The sequence below is a fragment of the Marmota marmota genome, unplaced genomic scaffold (assembly GCF_001458135.2).
Source record: "Marmota marmota marmota unplaced genomic scaffold, marMar, whole genome shotgun sequence".
Taxonomy (NCBI): domain Eukaryota; kingdom Metazoa; phylum Chordata; class Mammalia; order Rodentia; family Sciuridae; genus Marmota; species Marmota marmota.
Genome location: NW_026000174.1, coordinates 13,781,106 through 13,796,442, shown reverse-complemented (window position 1 = coordinate 13,796,442; position 15,337 = coordinate 13,781,106). Strand labels below are relative to the sequence as shown.

Here is a 15,337-nt window from a genome sequence, read left to right as displayed (position 1 = left end):
ATTGGCCGCACCAATTTGCAGTCCCACCAGCAATGTACAAGTGTACCCTTTTCCTTTAAGTGCACAATATGGTATTGTTTTCCGTGGGCACATAGCATTGTTCTCATCATACCCTGGAGATCATGTTGCTCTCTTTGGTGAACAAATTAAATATTCCCACCTGACTTAAAAATGCTAGATTGTTAACAACCTCCCTAAGGTTTAATTCTCTCCCCTTTCCTTAGACTTTTCCCTGAGCTAGTAAGAGCCAGAGTTGGTTTGAATTAGAGGTTCTTCTTCATTGCCCCGATAAAGAACAAAAATGTATGGTAATTCTAGTTGGTCAGCTCAAAAGTACTTATTGAGCACTTTGGGGTGTCTCTTCCTGTGCAAGACCAAATATAGCTATAACAGTTAGTGTGAATTATGACAGGAAAGCAAACTTCTATGCTGCTGGAGAGTAGTCAGGCAGCAGTTATTGTGTTACCTTCAAGGGTTTATACAAGCTCCCATCAATGTAAGAACTTTTCTGGCTTGACTGTGATAAGGAAGAAAGTATTAAGAAAGTGACAATATGATTAGGAAATGTAGCAAGGTGGCTTTTAGTAGACCATAGAGAGCTTAAGAAACCTATGAATCTCAGTGTTCCCCTTTCTAGTCACCTGGAGATGAATACTCTGAGAAAATGGTAACTGGGTTCAGTTTTAAAAATGGCTTTTAATAATCAGAATAATATGGAAATATGGGCAAAGATGCTTCCTCCCTGCAACTGCACACAGTTGTTAATTACAGTGAATATCTTAGATTCCAAGGCTGTCATGTTTCTCACAGAGAAAACATTTTCCAAATACTACTCTCTTTGCCCTGTCCTATTTGATGTGCATTAGTGAATATGAGAAGGAGGAATATATTTTATTGAAATATATTTAGAAACACACATACCCCTTTAATACCCACTGGCTTAAATGCATTTTGAGTACCCAAGAGCTCCTACTCTTCTCATCCAGTGTTTTCTCCTATAGAAGTAAAGAAGCTTAAGGAATACATAAGTAACTTCATGGTCCACAACCCAAGAGCCAGCACATAAGCTTAGGTTCTGTGGTTCTAAATCCAGTTTCTTTCCCACTATTCTTTAGCTGCTTCACTCCTTGTCCACATAAACCTCAATAAAGAGTGTTGGGAAATGTGTTCTCTTATGTTTAGGGTATGATAACCGAATACAAGATAAATAAAATATATATGTGCATATATGTTATACATATGCATATATATAAAGGTTCTTGGTTTTATTAGTATTTTTTTATCCAGTTAGGAATATAGGACAGATCCACAAAAGGATTTTTTAAAAGGAGCATGTATTTAGTGGTTAATAAAAAACTTAAACCAGTGAAGCATGACAAGTAATTTGTTGCTAATAATAAGGTAGCAAATTTTGCAAATGATTTTCCTTTAAAGCAGTCATAGGGATGATAAAGACTTTCTCATTCACTTGCCTTTCAGTGGCATTCTTTAACTGTGAAGAAAGGAGTGGTATTCTGACACCAGCTAGCCAGAGATTATAAACTGTGCATAAAAATAAATAAATTTACATGTAAAACAAATCTATTAAGTGGTTTTCCCCTGTGGAGATGAAAGAAAGACTGAGAACAATAAATACATAATAGGAATTTGGAATTTTCTAAAGTAGATAATTATTGAAAGTTGATGATTTGGGACATTTTTTTAGAGGACATGGAGGTAGAGAAAGTATAGTATTGATTGATAAAAGTATAGTATTTAAACAGACTGTGGAGAGATTATGGGGAAGGGGAGGATGCCTTCACTCCAAGCCCTAGAAGTGGCAAGTAAAAAAATGACATAGAGCAAAGAGAACTGACATTAAATGAATGATTGCTACATGGCAGGAAATTTGCTACATACTTAACCTATTATTTCTTTTAATGCTCACAAGAACCTGGGATAATTGGATTACAATCTATATAATTTCAATTGTATACAATAATTGGGATAAACAATCTAAATTGTATAGATAATGAAATTGATATCAGGAAATAAAATGTAATTTCCTGCGGTCCATTAGCTAGGAATTGAAGGAAACTAAATATCACAATTCTTTTCAGTAGCTCTCATCAAGGCCACTATCTAAGGAAGCTGGTCTTGCTGGGAGGATGAGAGGCCAAAGGAAGGTTCCTTTTCAAGCCAGACACATAAGTGAGATGATGGTGAACCTTCCAGCCCAGCCAACCCTCCAGCTGAGCAACTGCAGGAGAAGCCAGCAGAGGAACTGTCCTGCCAGTCCACAAAACTGTGAGAAGAAATAGTTGTTGTTCTGAGCTGCTATATTATAAAGAGTTTTGTTATTAGATAACTGAAATGGACAGGTTTTGATGTTAGGTCTTCCTTGTTGCAAAGATCGTATTCTTTCCAAAATACATACTACTACTTGGTCACCTATGACATAGCAATACTTGATAAGGTAATCTATAACTCTCCTTTAAATTGTTTTAAAAATTACAGTATTAGATCTATAGAATTGGTAAAACCCAAGGTATGTTTGGAAAACAGTAGGCTCGTCTAATTAAGGTAGAAAGTTGTTGTAGAAGAAATAGAGGAAGGAAGAGTCTTATAGCACAGTGATTCAGAGTAAGAGCCGGGTTTGTGTCCTAGCTCAACTGCTCAGCAGCTTTATGACTTCTAGCGTCATAGAATTTCTCTGTGTTTTGGTATTGCCATCTGTTAAAAAGTAATAAAAATAGAACCTGCCTCAAAGGCTTGTTGCAAATGAGGTAACATAAGTAAAAAACTTAGAGCAGGAGCTGACTCATAGTGAGCACTCAAGTCATGGTCATCAAGCAGATGGGCAGCCCAGCCTGCCATCAAGGTGAGGGGGACATCCCAAAGGCAGAATTTTATTCTGATAATGTGTTTGCTTTTGACAGTAGCACAGACCTTCTAAAGATTTAAGTGTCTGCTCGATTTTTGTGGATGGACTACTGAATTTTTTTCATCTTTTTGTCAAAGGTAGGAAAGGCTTATATTATAATGATGGCTAGTATAAGTCCCATTAGGGTAATAAATCCTTAATATCTGTATTGTATGTTCACCTATAAAACATTTCAAATCTTTTTGTCATTTGATTTCTAGTGTGCAAATAATTAGGAACATGAAGTCAGAGTTCTAGTCACTGATTCAACAAATAGTTTTGCAGCATTTATCATTGGCATCAGGTTCTTTTCTGGGTCAGGAGGAAAATAATGGAAAGGTAAACAGAAATTGTCTCTGTTGTCACAGATTTTACAGAAGAGCAGAGAAGAGAGATGAAGTCAGCAGGTGATTACTATACAGCATGGAGACCTTTTTGTTAGAGTAAGCATGGGGTGTTACCAGATCTTCCAGGAAGTATTCCTGACTCAGGGTGGGGAGAGAAACCAAATACAATGTATTTCACCTCTTGAAATGATGTGATCTAAATGGATACTCAAGAGATAAGTAGGAGTTGGCCAGGATTGTTTCTGAAATTTTATAAGACTAGCTCGCTTAAATAGTGAGCTCATGCAGAGGAGCAGTGAAGAGAATGCCACATTATTGAGGTCAACATCTGGTACTGGAATTTCATTCCTGACAGCTGAGAATAAGACAAAGTCTAGTTGATCATAGCCCAAAGGTGAATAATATAGTGAAAGTGACCAGAGAAGGCATCTCACGAGGTTTTCCTAGAGAGAAAAGAATGGGGGAAAAGTGAGATTAAGAGTAGTTCATTTCTCAGGTCATAAACAGGCAGAAAAACAAAGGGAAGCATAATGGGAAAGTCAAGTTTCAGATAACCTAGAATCGGATCTTGGTTTAGCCATAAACTCCTTTTTTATTATGTGATGTTGGATAAGGAATTTTCCTTCTTTGAGACTCCGGTTTCTCCATCTATAAACTATGTGGGTTGAAGGAGACAAGAACTGAACGCTCATCACAGAAGTCAGCCAAGCTATATTGAGTAGCTTAGTGCTGCAGTTCAGCAACACTGACACTCCAGCCATAGCCTGGCCAGAGCATAAAGGAATGTAGGACCTGATACTGAGCCAATGAAGTCACTAAGTAACAATTCTAGAAAGGAAACTAACTTTTGTAATTCATGGCTCACTTCTGTGCTTACTGAAGGTTTGCAGAGGAAAGCACACTGTGATTTTATTTAGTTACCTGTCTCCCTCCTGATCTTGGCACCCTCCTGCTTTCCTCTTTCTATTATAGAACTCAGAGAAGGTATATGGAGAAATGGTCTTAGAGGAGCAGGGCCCAAAATAAAGAAAACTGATTGCAAATGGTGTCACTTCAGATCTCATGGGAGAATGATCTTTAGAATACTGTGGTGGACATCAATCATTTTGTCTGCCTAGTACCCATTCTTTCTTCTTGGAACAGTATCCCCCTTTTTTTCAACACTGATTCCCCCACTCCAATCTAGTAGTTCTGGTAAAGATTGAAAATCATTAGCACAAGGGTAGATGTGTCACTTCAAGCCAGGGTGAGGAGAGATTTTGCCAATTTTAAATAAGGATAGGGGCTCAGTTCCTCTCAGATGGCAAAACAGTGAGATGGAGCCAGAAGCTATTAGTAGCCGTGTCCTTTGCTGTGAGGAGGAAACTGGTCTGTACTCAGTAGGCTGACACCCAGAGAAAAGAGGAAGGTGACATAGCATAGGAGGGTGAGAAGAAGAGGAGAATGAGAATACAGTCTGCTGGGCATAGTGGTACCTGCCTGTAATCCCAGCTACTGGGGAGGCTGAGACAGAGGATCACATATTCAAGACTAGCCTTGGCAATTTAGTAAGATCCTGCCTCAAAACAAAAAAATATATATAAAGGGCTGAAATGTAACTCAGTGATAAAGCACCCCTGGTTCAATCCCCAGTACCAAAAATAAAGAAAAGAATACAGTCTACTTTGTGGCATTATTATATCTATTTCCAGCGCTTCTTATGAGAAGCAATAAATTTGTCCTTTGACATTTTGGGCTTTCTGTCCCTAGCATTCAGCTCTTTCCCTGACCTCAACTCTCAGGTCATAAACATGCAAAAAAACAAAGGGAAGTTTAATGGGAAAATCAAGTGTCAGATAACCTGGAATCTGATCTTGGGTTAGCTGTGAGCTCCCTTTTATTATGTGATGTTAGATAAGAAATTTTCCCTCTCTGAGACTCTGGTTTCTCCATCTATAAGCTATGTGGGTTACACCATTTGAAAGAAGACAAATTTTCTGCTGGAGGTGACTACATATGGTTCAGCTTCCCTGGGGCAGCCCCTTACTTCTCATGTGTTCAGTATTTTTGTGGTTTACCAGGTGATACTTCTGGGGTGTGTGTGTGTGTGTGTGTGTGTGGTAGTGGGAGTTGAACCCAGGGATGCTTTACCACTGTGCAACATACCCAGCCCTTTTTATTTTTTCTTTTGAGACAGGAACTTACTAAGTTGCACAGGGCCTTGCTAAATTGCTGAGGCTGGCGTTGAACTTGTTATCCTCCTGCCTCAAAATCCGAATTCACTCCGAATTACAGGCATGCACCATTGCATCCAGCTAGATTAAGATCTTGAGCCCAGGATATAGCTAGTACTATTTGCTAGAAATGCCAAGCTCTCTGTCCACTTGGGCAAGAGCCTTAAAGTGATTCAGAATATGTTGTTCATTCAGTCAACAAACATCATTGAGCCTGTGCTAGGACAAAGTGCCATTCTAGGACCCAAGTATAGGACTAACTAGGACATGGTCTCTGTCCTCACAAAGATGATAATCTAGCATAATATATATCCCAGAAAACAGGAAATTAAGTTAAAGTATGGTAGATGGAATGGTGGAAGGAGTTTTAAGTAGCTATGAGAAGCACTAAACTTGTTTTGATAAGAGTTAGGGAAGGTGATAAATTGAAATGCATTCTGCTGTCATGTACAAATAAATAGAACAAATAAAAATTAAAAAAAAAAAGAGTTAGGGAAGGACTGTCAGCAGGGCTAGTGCCAGTCCCTATAGTAACTTTCTGTGAAACAGAAAGAGAAGAACAAAAAGGAGAAATAAGCATCCTTTCCTCAAAACTCTTGATGCCAAATGACAGAAATTTGTCTTAAACTTTTATAAGTCTGTATTCACTATGCTGTGTTCAGCACACCCTAGGTGTATGCAGCCAGCACAGCTGTGTGTGGCACTCTGCTTCCCGGAGGAAATTACATTTAGGCTGAGATCGAAGGGCCAGAGTACATTAGCAGGCTGCCTACCTGAAGGCCTCAGGCCTGTCCCAGAACGGGGTCAGCTGCCAAATGTGCCATTATTTATTGAGGCAGTATGGCCCTCCTGTGGCTGCTCTGGTGTCCTCTCTGAAGCCACAATTCCTTCTCCTTCTTTTCAGTCTGGTCTTCCATGGAACCCTGAGCACTCTGTCCCTGCAGGTCATTCAATCTCCCCAGATCTGTTTGTCTATCGGGGACTAGGTTAAGAGTTTGTGTTTCTGGACTGTGGCCTGCAGTGGTGCTTAATTCAAAAAGGAAGTAACCCCAAGAGAAAACCTGATCCTCTCTGGGAGGCCTAGCCTGGAAGGTTAAGTATCAGAAGGCCTGAGGATTGCATAGCCTTTTCATGATTGGCTGCTAATTATGTTATTCCCTGGACTGCAGTTTTTTGTTTCCTTCTTTTTCTTTCTCTCTTTCTTTCTTTTTTTGTTTCTTTTTCTTTCTTTCATCTGTGGCATTTTCTTAGCTCAATAGGAGAAACTAATAAGGGTATATGCGCCCCTGTTATTTATAGAATCCTAAAATATTAGGCCTGGGGAAAAAACCCTTTCAGCATTCTTATCTAAGTGGAAATGAAAGCAAATGCAGATTTAAAGGAGTGTAGAAATTGTTTGTTTTTATAAGAAAAAAAAACTGGAAGAGAGCTCAGTACAGTTTCATGTTTTCTTTAGTTACATTGAGGGTTCGTGTGTTGCTGAAATATATATATGAATCACAGATCTTTTAGAACCAGCTGACAGGTGGGACAACTTTCCTTCTCCAACCATCTGCACCTCTGTGTAAAGATAGAACAGGGCTGGGGCTGTAGCTCAGTGGTAGAGCGCTTGCCTGGCATGCGTGAAGCACTGGGTTCAATCCTTGGCACCACATAAAAATAAACAAATAAAATACAGCATTCTGTTCATCTACAACTACAAAAAAAAATTTTTTTTTTTTTAAGATAGAATAGGGTCATATTTCAATGCCCTGGTATCTCAATCATGAAATTAGCTCCACCTTAAGATGTTACTGGTCCCCATTACCAGACTCCACACCCATGGTAATGCTTGTTAGGTTAGGGTAGGGGGTGAGGATATTATGTTGTGATATGATGATATATTATTTCTGGGTTCATGGGGAATTCTTTCCATTCCGTTCCTCTTCTCTTTCTTGCTTCTCTGTAGGCTCTTCCAAGATTATCTTAAAGAAGCTGTTAGAATTCTAGACTATTCAAATGGAAAAACTTTCAAGAGTATCTGGCTTAGCTCTGCAGACTATAGCCAAGGAGCACAGGCCCAAAGGGGCATTGAGTGACAAAGGTCAGCCAGGGTGTAGAGGCAGAGATTAGACATCATAGCCAGTGCTCTACTACTGACGCTTTCTTTTGTGCCAGGTGATTAAATTGGAATGAATTTTTTGTACGGTTCTAAATAGCCTTCTGTCTTACTTCTTCTAGCTACAAATTGCTCTTTTCTAGTTCCTTCCTCTTCCCTCCATTCTCAAATTTTGAATCTTGTCCAGTAGCCACAACAGGTGTTGGGCCTGCATCTCAGCAAATCCTGAATCTTGGCTGGCAGGGTCCTGGGGGTGGAGCATGCCCTTGCACTACCAAACTGGCTGCCAGATCAGTTTCAAGGTCTTTTTGGCAATCTCCAAGGCCAATTCTACTAAAAGGCTCCTATGTCCTTGGAGCATTCAGTGAATGGCATGAAAACTAAAATCTGCTCTGAGCTCCCCAAAGGTAAGGGATACTTTATTGCAAACTTACTTTGAGCTCCCTAAGGATTATTTTCTTTCATATTGACCTGGTGTTAATATACAACGGAGGTTATTAAGACATGCGTATTGTTGACAATAATGGTCATAACAACTCATCTAATTGCCTGAAATCTTCCCATACTAGCCCTTTTTTAGCTTTTTATGCCACTGGAAAGGGAAGGGCTGCTGCAGTGCCTAATACAATATCTTTTCTACACGTATTAAATATTTGTAATAAATATTATTATAATTGAGATAACTTTTATCAAAACAGGTTTAGTGTTCAATAGACCTCAGTTTGAGTTTAAATAATGTCCACATAGGCCAGCCTTAGCAACTGGCAAGGCCCTAAGCAACTTAGAGGGACCCTTCCTCAAAATAAAAATAAAAAGGGCTGGGAGTATGGCTCAGTGGTTAAGCACCCCTAGGTCCATTCTCTAGAACTATCCCCCCAAATTATGTCCATTTTTGTAATTCAGACTGTGGGCATGTGCATCCATGGGGCAGCCCTAGGGGGTGTGCTGCTCAGATCTCCTAAGGAACCTGCTGGGAGGAGTATAGTCAGCTGCTGGCATCTAGGTGCACCTTCCAGGATTTATTGCAGTGTTTACCCTCACCCACCTCACTCCATTACAGTCTCCCTGGTACTAAAGCTAGCTCATATCTGCCCAACACAGAGCTCCTCAAACAGACAATCTCAGCTTCCCATCAACCTAGCTGAGACTTTCTCAAAGCCCCATCAAAGTCTGAGACTCCCTCTACTTGATCCTTCCCTCTGTTTTTAAACTGGTATTAGACCTGCATCACAATCTGAGGCTCTCCCACCTACACGAGATGCCTCACACCTTTATGCTTTCACAGGTGTTTCCCCCAATAAATTTCTTGCACTTCTTACTCCATCTTGATCTGTTTCCCTGTGGATCCATACAGGCACTCCAACCCAGTAGGCCCGAATCACAAAAAGTCTGTTTTTCCTGAGGGCTTTAGGTCTCTCCTAGGAGAGAACTCATTCTAAAGAAAGTGAAAAGTTAAGCAATGTGAGTTCAGTAACAGAATCTTCAAAAGCAAGGAGGAGCGGATCCAAATTCAACATTGGGTTTAGCATGCAATTTTGTTTCTTGGGTTCATGGCAGCCCCACATTGCCATTGGCCCTACGGCAAGCCCACCAGCAGTTTATATTTAGTAATTTGTGGAAATAAAATGGGGGTGAGGGAGAAATCAGAAATATATATAAGAATCACTTTACTAAAAACTATGAGTCAAAAGGGCACATGTAATACCTATTAAAGGCCCAAGTGACATACAGCATGATGGGTGGACAGGTGATCTTCTCCCCTCTGCAAGTTCTATATAATGGATTCCACATACTGAGAACTCTAAGAACCCATGCCACCTGGCATCTCATCAATATAGCATGTGAGATTCACCCTTTAAGCCTCTCAGATATTAAGAGGAGCATTTCTCAAGGAGCTAGGGGCCTTTGTTAACAGGTGGAGGCAAGAGGTCACAAAACTATCTAAAAATTCTAATCACAGACCATCAGAGCTGAAAAGAACCATAGAGATCATCTAGTCAGCTGGTTTCCAAACTAAGTCCTGTAGAGATTTTCAAGGGCTTGCTACAGATTAAATCTAAAAGTGTGGTAGTTTAAAGAAAGGAGAGATTAGGGCTGGGGATGTAGCTCAGTGGTGTAGCAGTTGCCTGGCATATTTGAGGCCCTGGGCTCAATCCCCAGCACCAAAATAAAAAAATAAAAAGAGGCATGAGGTTAATTTGATTCAAGAGAGTATTGAATAAAAGTAAAGGGACAGGGGCTGGGGCTGTAGCTCAGTGGTAGAATGCTTGCGCTGTGGTAGAGTGAGGCCCTGGGTTCAATCCTCAGCACCATATAAAGATAAATAAATAAAATAAAGGTATTAAGTCCATCTACAACTATAAAAAAATAGAAATTAAAAAAAGTAAAGGGATAAGCAGGTGAATTTATCAGTGTAGGTCAAATGGCTAATAAGTTGTGGAGCTGAGAATTCTGATTTTCCTGTTTCTCATGTGACTTTAAATGGGACATTAGCTTTTAATTTCGTAATGTGAAGACTATGAGAAAATTACCCAAAATGGAAAGAATTTTGGGGTCGTGGTGTATGTTTTGTCTTTGTATTCTCAGTCCTGGGAGAGAGGCATATTGGATCTGCCTTTTGGATGCAACTGGGTGACTCTAAACAAGTATGCTTTTCCTGGAATCTGGTTTTCATTACTTGTGTATCCTCAGGCTCAAAAGGACAGGGATGCCGGCAGAAAGGCCTAATGGAAGGAATATGTGTGCTTCTAATTTGAAATAAGAACCACACCCCACAGATCTAAACCCACGGAAACTTCCACTGCCCTAAAGCAGTATATAGAACAGCATTTCTGAAAGAGTTTTAAGAGATATTTAATGTGCTCCTGAAAGAGGTTTTCATATCAGATATTTTTGTTCCATATTATATTCCTTCTTGGAGATTCATGTTGCAGAGAGAAATGTCTGAAAAACTCTGCAAAAGATGTCTATTTAACCTTAAACCAATGTTTTACAAATTTTCTTGTTGATGGAAAATTTTATTCATGGGATATCTATAATCACCACACAAAACCCACTTGGGAAATGCTGGGAACAAAGAAGGTCTGGGTTGCAGTCCTGGCTTTGCCACTGACTTGCATTTACTCTTCTTTGAGCTTCAGTTTCCTCATCTGCATAAGGAGAGGATTAGAATCAATGATCTAGAGAGGAAAAAAAAGACAACAATTTATTGCACACCTCATCTGTGCCACCCTGATCATGCAATCAGGGCTTTGTGCTTAAAAGAGCCTTGCACTTTGTTTAATACTCTGCTGTCACCATCTGGAAATTCTTTATCATTTTTAACAAGGGGCCCCATATTTTTGTTTTGGATTGGCCCTGAAAATTATGTAGCTGGTCCTGTGTACCATTATCTCAGTCTAATGATAATGTATGTGTATTATTATTTATGACATGCAGACAGGCTAGTTGAAAACCAAAAAGGCTAATTAAATTGCTTAATATCACAGAGGGAGTGAATAACAGAGGAAAGATTCCAGTCTAGTCTATCTGGTCTTTGTTCTTCTCACTAGACCAGCTGCCAGTACACACAGTTTATTATTCTAAGATTCTTTTGTTCTTTAAACTTCTACAAAATAATTATAGTAATCCCATTCACTGTTTGAGTGCATGTCTGGCTAAATGAATTGGTGAGTGATAAACTAGATGTCAGGGAATGGCTCTAGGAGTTAGATAGGGAGTTCAACAAACCAGGTTCTGCCATTTACTAACCAAAGTGACCTTGGGCAGCCCACTTCTTTGAGTCTCAGTCTACTTCACAGGTATGTTGTGAGGATTAAACAAAATAGTGCACTACCTAATGCATGGTAATCCCTTAATAGATTATTATTATTCTTTCATTTACCTGGGTAGACTAGATTTGCTATTGTGATATTAAAGCTCCAAATATTGTAACTCAATTGAGTTGTTTAATAACAAGTATAGAAACATTTATTTATTTAGGAAAAAAAAAAGCTGGACACTGCAATGTACACCTATAATTTGAGTTACTTGAGAGTCTGAGATGGGAGGATCACTTGAACCTAGGAGTTCAAGACCAGCCTGGGCAACACATTGAGGCCCTGTTTCAAAATTTAAATAAATGAAATTTTTATTAACCATTTTTAATAATTATTTTGTCTATTTTTATGCAGTGCTAAGGATCGAACCCAGTACCTCACACATGCTAGGCAAGTGCTCTGCCACTGAATTACAGCGTCAGCCCTAAAGGAAATATTAAATAAATAAAAACTTAAAAATGAAATTATATTTTAGCTGGATGTGGTAACGCATGCCTGTAATCCCAGCAACTCAGTAGAGTGAGGCAGGAGGATGGTAAATCCAAGGCCAACCTCAGCAATTTAGTAAAGCCCTAAGCAACTTATTGAGACCCTGTCTCAACATAAAAAACAAAAATAAAAAGGGCTGTGGATGTGGCTCAGTGGTAAAAGCCCTCTGGGTTCAATCATCACTACTAAAAAAAAAAAAAAAAATTAAATTAAATTTTGCTTCACTTCCAACCTACCAGGTTGGTGAGATATGCAATTTCAGATCTTTTGTAGGGATGCAAAATTCCAGATCTTACCAAATCTAGAAAATCTGGGAAACTGTCTTCAGTCCATTGTAGTTGTAGTGAAGACACTGATTTTCCAAGCAGGTATGGACCAGTAAAAAGTCCCTAGTGCAGTTTTTCAAGGTATGCATCTATACCTTCCATTGCAAACGTGGCCACCATGAACTTCTGTATGGCTCCCAAGCCATGGTTTGGTATCCATTCCCCAAGTATCCTGGAATGATCACTGCCAGGGATAGTGGGAGGGCACTGGGAGAGGGTCAAGCACTGGTACCCAACACCCCTTTGCCCTTCCAGTTTTATAGAATCTGGCTCTGCTCCTTTTGATCCCCAGAGCTTTCCTGAGCCCAGGCATTACAATTACAACTCTGTCCCTTCAGAAATGTATACATTGGAAACAGTGACCTTCAAGTGTTTCCTGCCAGAAAGTATCCAACCTATAAAGGACTAAATGTTCTTTTAAATAGGGTACAGAATAATATTTCCTTTAAGTCTCTTTACTAAGTACACATCAGAAAATTAATTAATTCACTTCATTATACAATGTGCTTGGACTTTTCAGGCTTCCATGACCCTTTCTATATCTTAGATCTAAGCGTGTATGTCTTTTTTTTATTTTATTTTTTAATTGTAGTCGGACACAATACCTTTATTTATTTATTTATTTATTTTTATGTGGTGCTGAGGATCCAACCCAGGGCCCCGCACATGCTAGGTAAGTACTCTACCACTGAGCCACAGCCCCAGCCCCAACGCCTGTATGTCTTATCTTTGCTGCAAATTGGGAAAGTAGAAGGGGTGGGGCAAGTGCCAGGACTTAACAGATTATTTTGCCAATTCTTTCCATTCCTATATGAACCCTCCCAACCAACTGTTTGGAATTCTACATTTCATATCTTCAGAACCCCTTGAAAATAATGAGGGTAGAGGGTAGCTGGAAAAAAACAGGCTTTGGAAACCTTGATTTGGGAGAGTAAGTGTAGTATATGTAATGGTACAGAGGGATCAGTGTTAAAGGTATTATAAGAACCTAGGACAGGGCTAGGGATGTGGCTCAAATGGTAACGTGTTTGCCTGGCATGCACGGGGCGCTGGGTCCGATCCTCAGCACCACATAAAAATAAAATAAAGATGTTGTGTCCACCAAAAACTAAAAAAATTCTCTCTCTCTCTCTCTCTCTCTCTCTCTCTCTCTCTCTCTCTCTTAAAAAAAGAACCTAGGACACTGGTGTCCCTGGAATATGTAAAGCAGAAGGGAATAATGGGCCATCAGTTTTTTTCCCTTTCATAGACAATTATGCTGGGAGTCAAGGGTAAAGTTCTATGCTGTGAAGTAGAAGCAGAGCTGCAGAGCTGTAGTGCTGGGCCCTCTAGAGGCTAGTTCTTTTTATTCAATGAACATAACTGGCTGTTTCTGCACTGCTGGTCTCATCATTGCCTTTTTTCCTTTTTGGTTTGCTAGACAGACTCCATCTACATTCTGTCATCCCATTCCTCTAGTTTTCATTTGGAACAGGCTCAGTATTAGGGCACAGTTCTAGAAGGAGATATTGATTCCCTTTGGAAACAGATTAAGGTAGAGAAAATTTCATGCAGGTTTTCTTGGGTGAGTGTTCTTGGACGATGTATGAGTAAGGAAATTAGGAAACAGGAGTGGGCAAAAGAAGGAGCTAACTCACAATGTGGTTGCAACTGATGACTCAGCTGATCCTATTCTGGAGCTGAGATGATCCCTCAGAATTGACCCAAGTTGAGGTAGTAGAGCAAGACCTTTGTATCCCTCTGTGTTGGTTGTGAGAGGCTCCTAGAGGGGTTGTAACCTTAGTAAGACAGTTCCCTATGGCTCAGGGGAATTGCAGTAAGGGATGCAGTTGTTCATCAAATTAGTTTCTCTTCCCTTTTCATTAATTTCTGACTCCTTTATTCCCAGGACCTCATTCTCTGTCAGTTTAACCACTGCCACAGATGGGGTCTCTGATTTCATCCAGGAAGATTATGTTCTTGACTGCTTCATGGCACTTGAAAGAGTACAAGAGTACAATATTGGCTGAAAACCATGCTTTGTCTATTCCTCCTATGGTAAGATAATACCAATATCTTGATATTACTATTCTAATGAGAGGAGAGACCAGACTCCGTGGTGCCAGAAAAAAAATGAGAAAAAGTCACATTCTCAAGACAGGATTAGTTATTTATAGGACTCCCATCCTCACCCCTCTAAAAGCATGAGCTCATCAGAGTAGTAGCACTTTTCCCTTCTTGGAAGAGTTGTAAATGTTGTGATCTTACTAGTCCTGGGGAGAAAGGGATGAGTGTGTGGTAAGGACCATTCTGGCTGTCTGCCAGAATCCATTCTTTCTTCCATAGGAGTAGACATTTGGCTGGAACATGACTACCCAGATAGTCACCTCATTCACTAGTTCCATGCCATTTGTGGCCTATGTCCTTGTGAATGGATCTGAGCAGAAGAAATGAATGCAGATTTTGTCTGCCCTGGACTTCTTTGTCTCTCCTCACTAGCTAGAAATGCTTTGACCAGATTGACTTGGACATTACATGTTGAAGATGGCAGCACTTATTCTAGGCAGTAATTATTTAATTGAGTAGAGCAGAGTCATCTTCCTACTTTTTTTTTTTTTTGCCTCCCTTCTCTACAGAATTGCCCTCTGCTGAAGGGAACCTCCTTGCAGCCTTCCTCCAGTCCCTCCACCTCCACAAGATGGCTCACAACAATGACTGATACAGTTTCCTTTGCCTCAAAGATGTATACATTCTGCCAAGTGGTTTATGTCCCAACCATATGTCACAGTGCCCCTATGGATCAGACTAAGATTAGACATAAACTGAAACACTTTGTTTGGCTCTTTTCCTTTCCTAACTACTTCACTCTCTCACTTGCAGGTTTTTCCTCATCGCTGAATGCCTGTCTCAGGTTCTGCTTATAGGGAACCCAGCATCAGGCCACATGTTAATACTCTGCTCTATTTTCCCAAATCATGTTTTTATTAATTTCTGGGGAATTTCAGATCCACTCTGGGCTGTGAGCATCACAGGATCTAAATTAGCTCATGTGTGTGTACTAAGGAACTAGATAAAAAAAAGTGGGTTCTTTTGAAGTAATTGTAAGAAATACCTGCAACATAGGGTCATTCTGAGGTAAATGCTTACTTAGTCCAGTGCCTGACA

At 39.9% G+C, this 15,337-nt stretch overlaps 1 protein-coding gene across 2 annotated transcripts in view; it reads right to left on the bottom strand.

The window, feature by feature from the left end:
* Positions 1-15,337, bottom strand: part of Kcne3 (potassium voltage-gated channel subfamily E regulatory subunit 3) — a 28,416-nt gene that overhangs the window by 810 nt on the left and 12,269 nt on the right. Inside the window, exon 3 of one of the 2 annotated variants that reach the window (XR_007342271.1) lies at positions 6,365-10,739. The exons of the other annotated variant lie outside the window; for it this stretch is intronic. The gene's annotated coding sequence lies outside the window, so the exon portion shown is untranslated. Of the gene's footprint in view, positions 1-6,364; positions 10,740-15,337 lie in introns of those variants that run through there. 2 annotated transcript variants of the gene reach the window in all.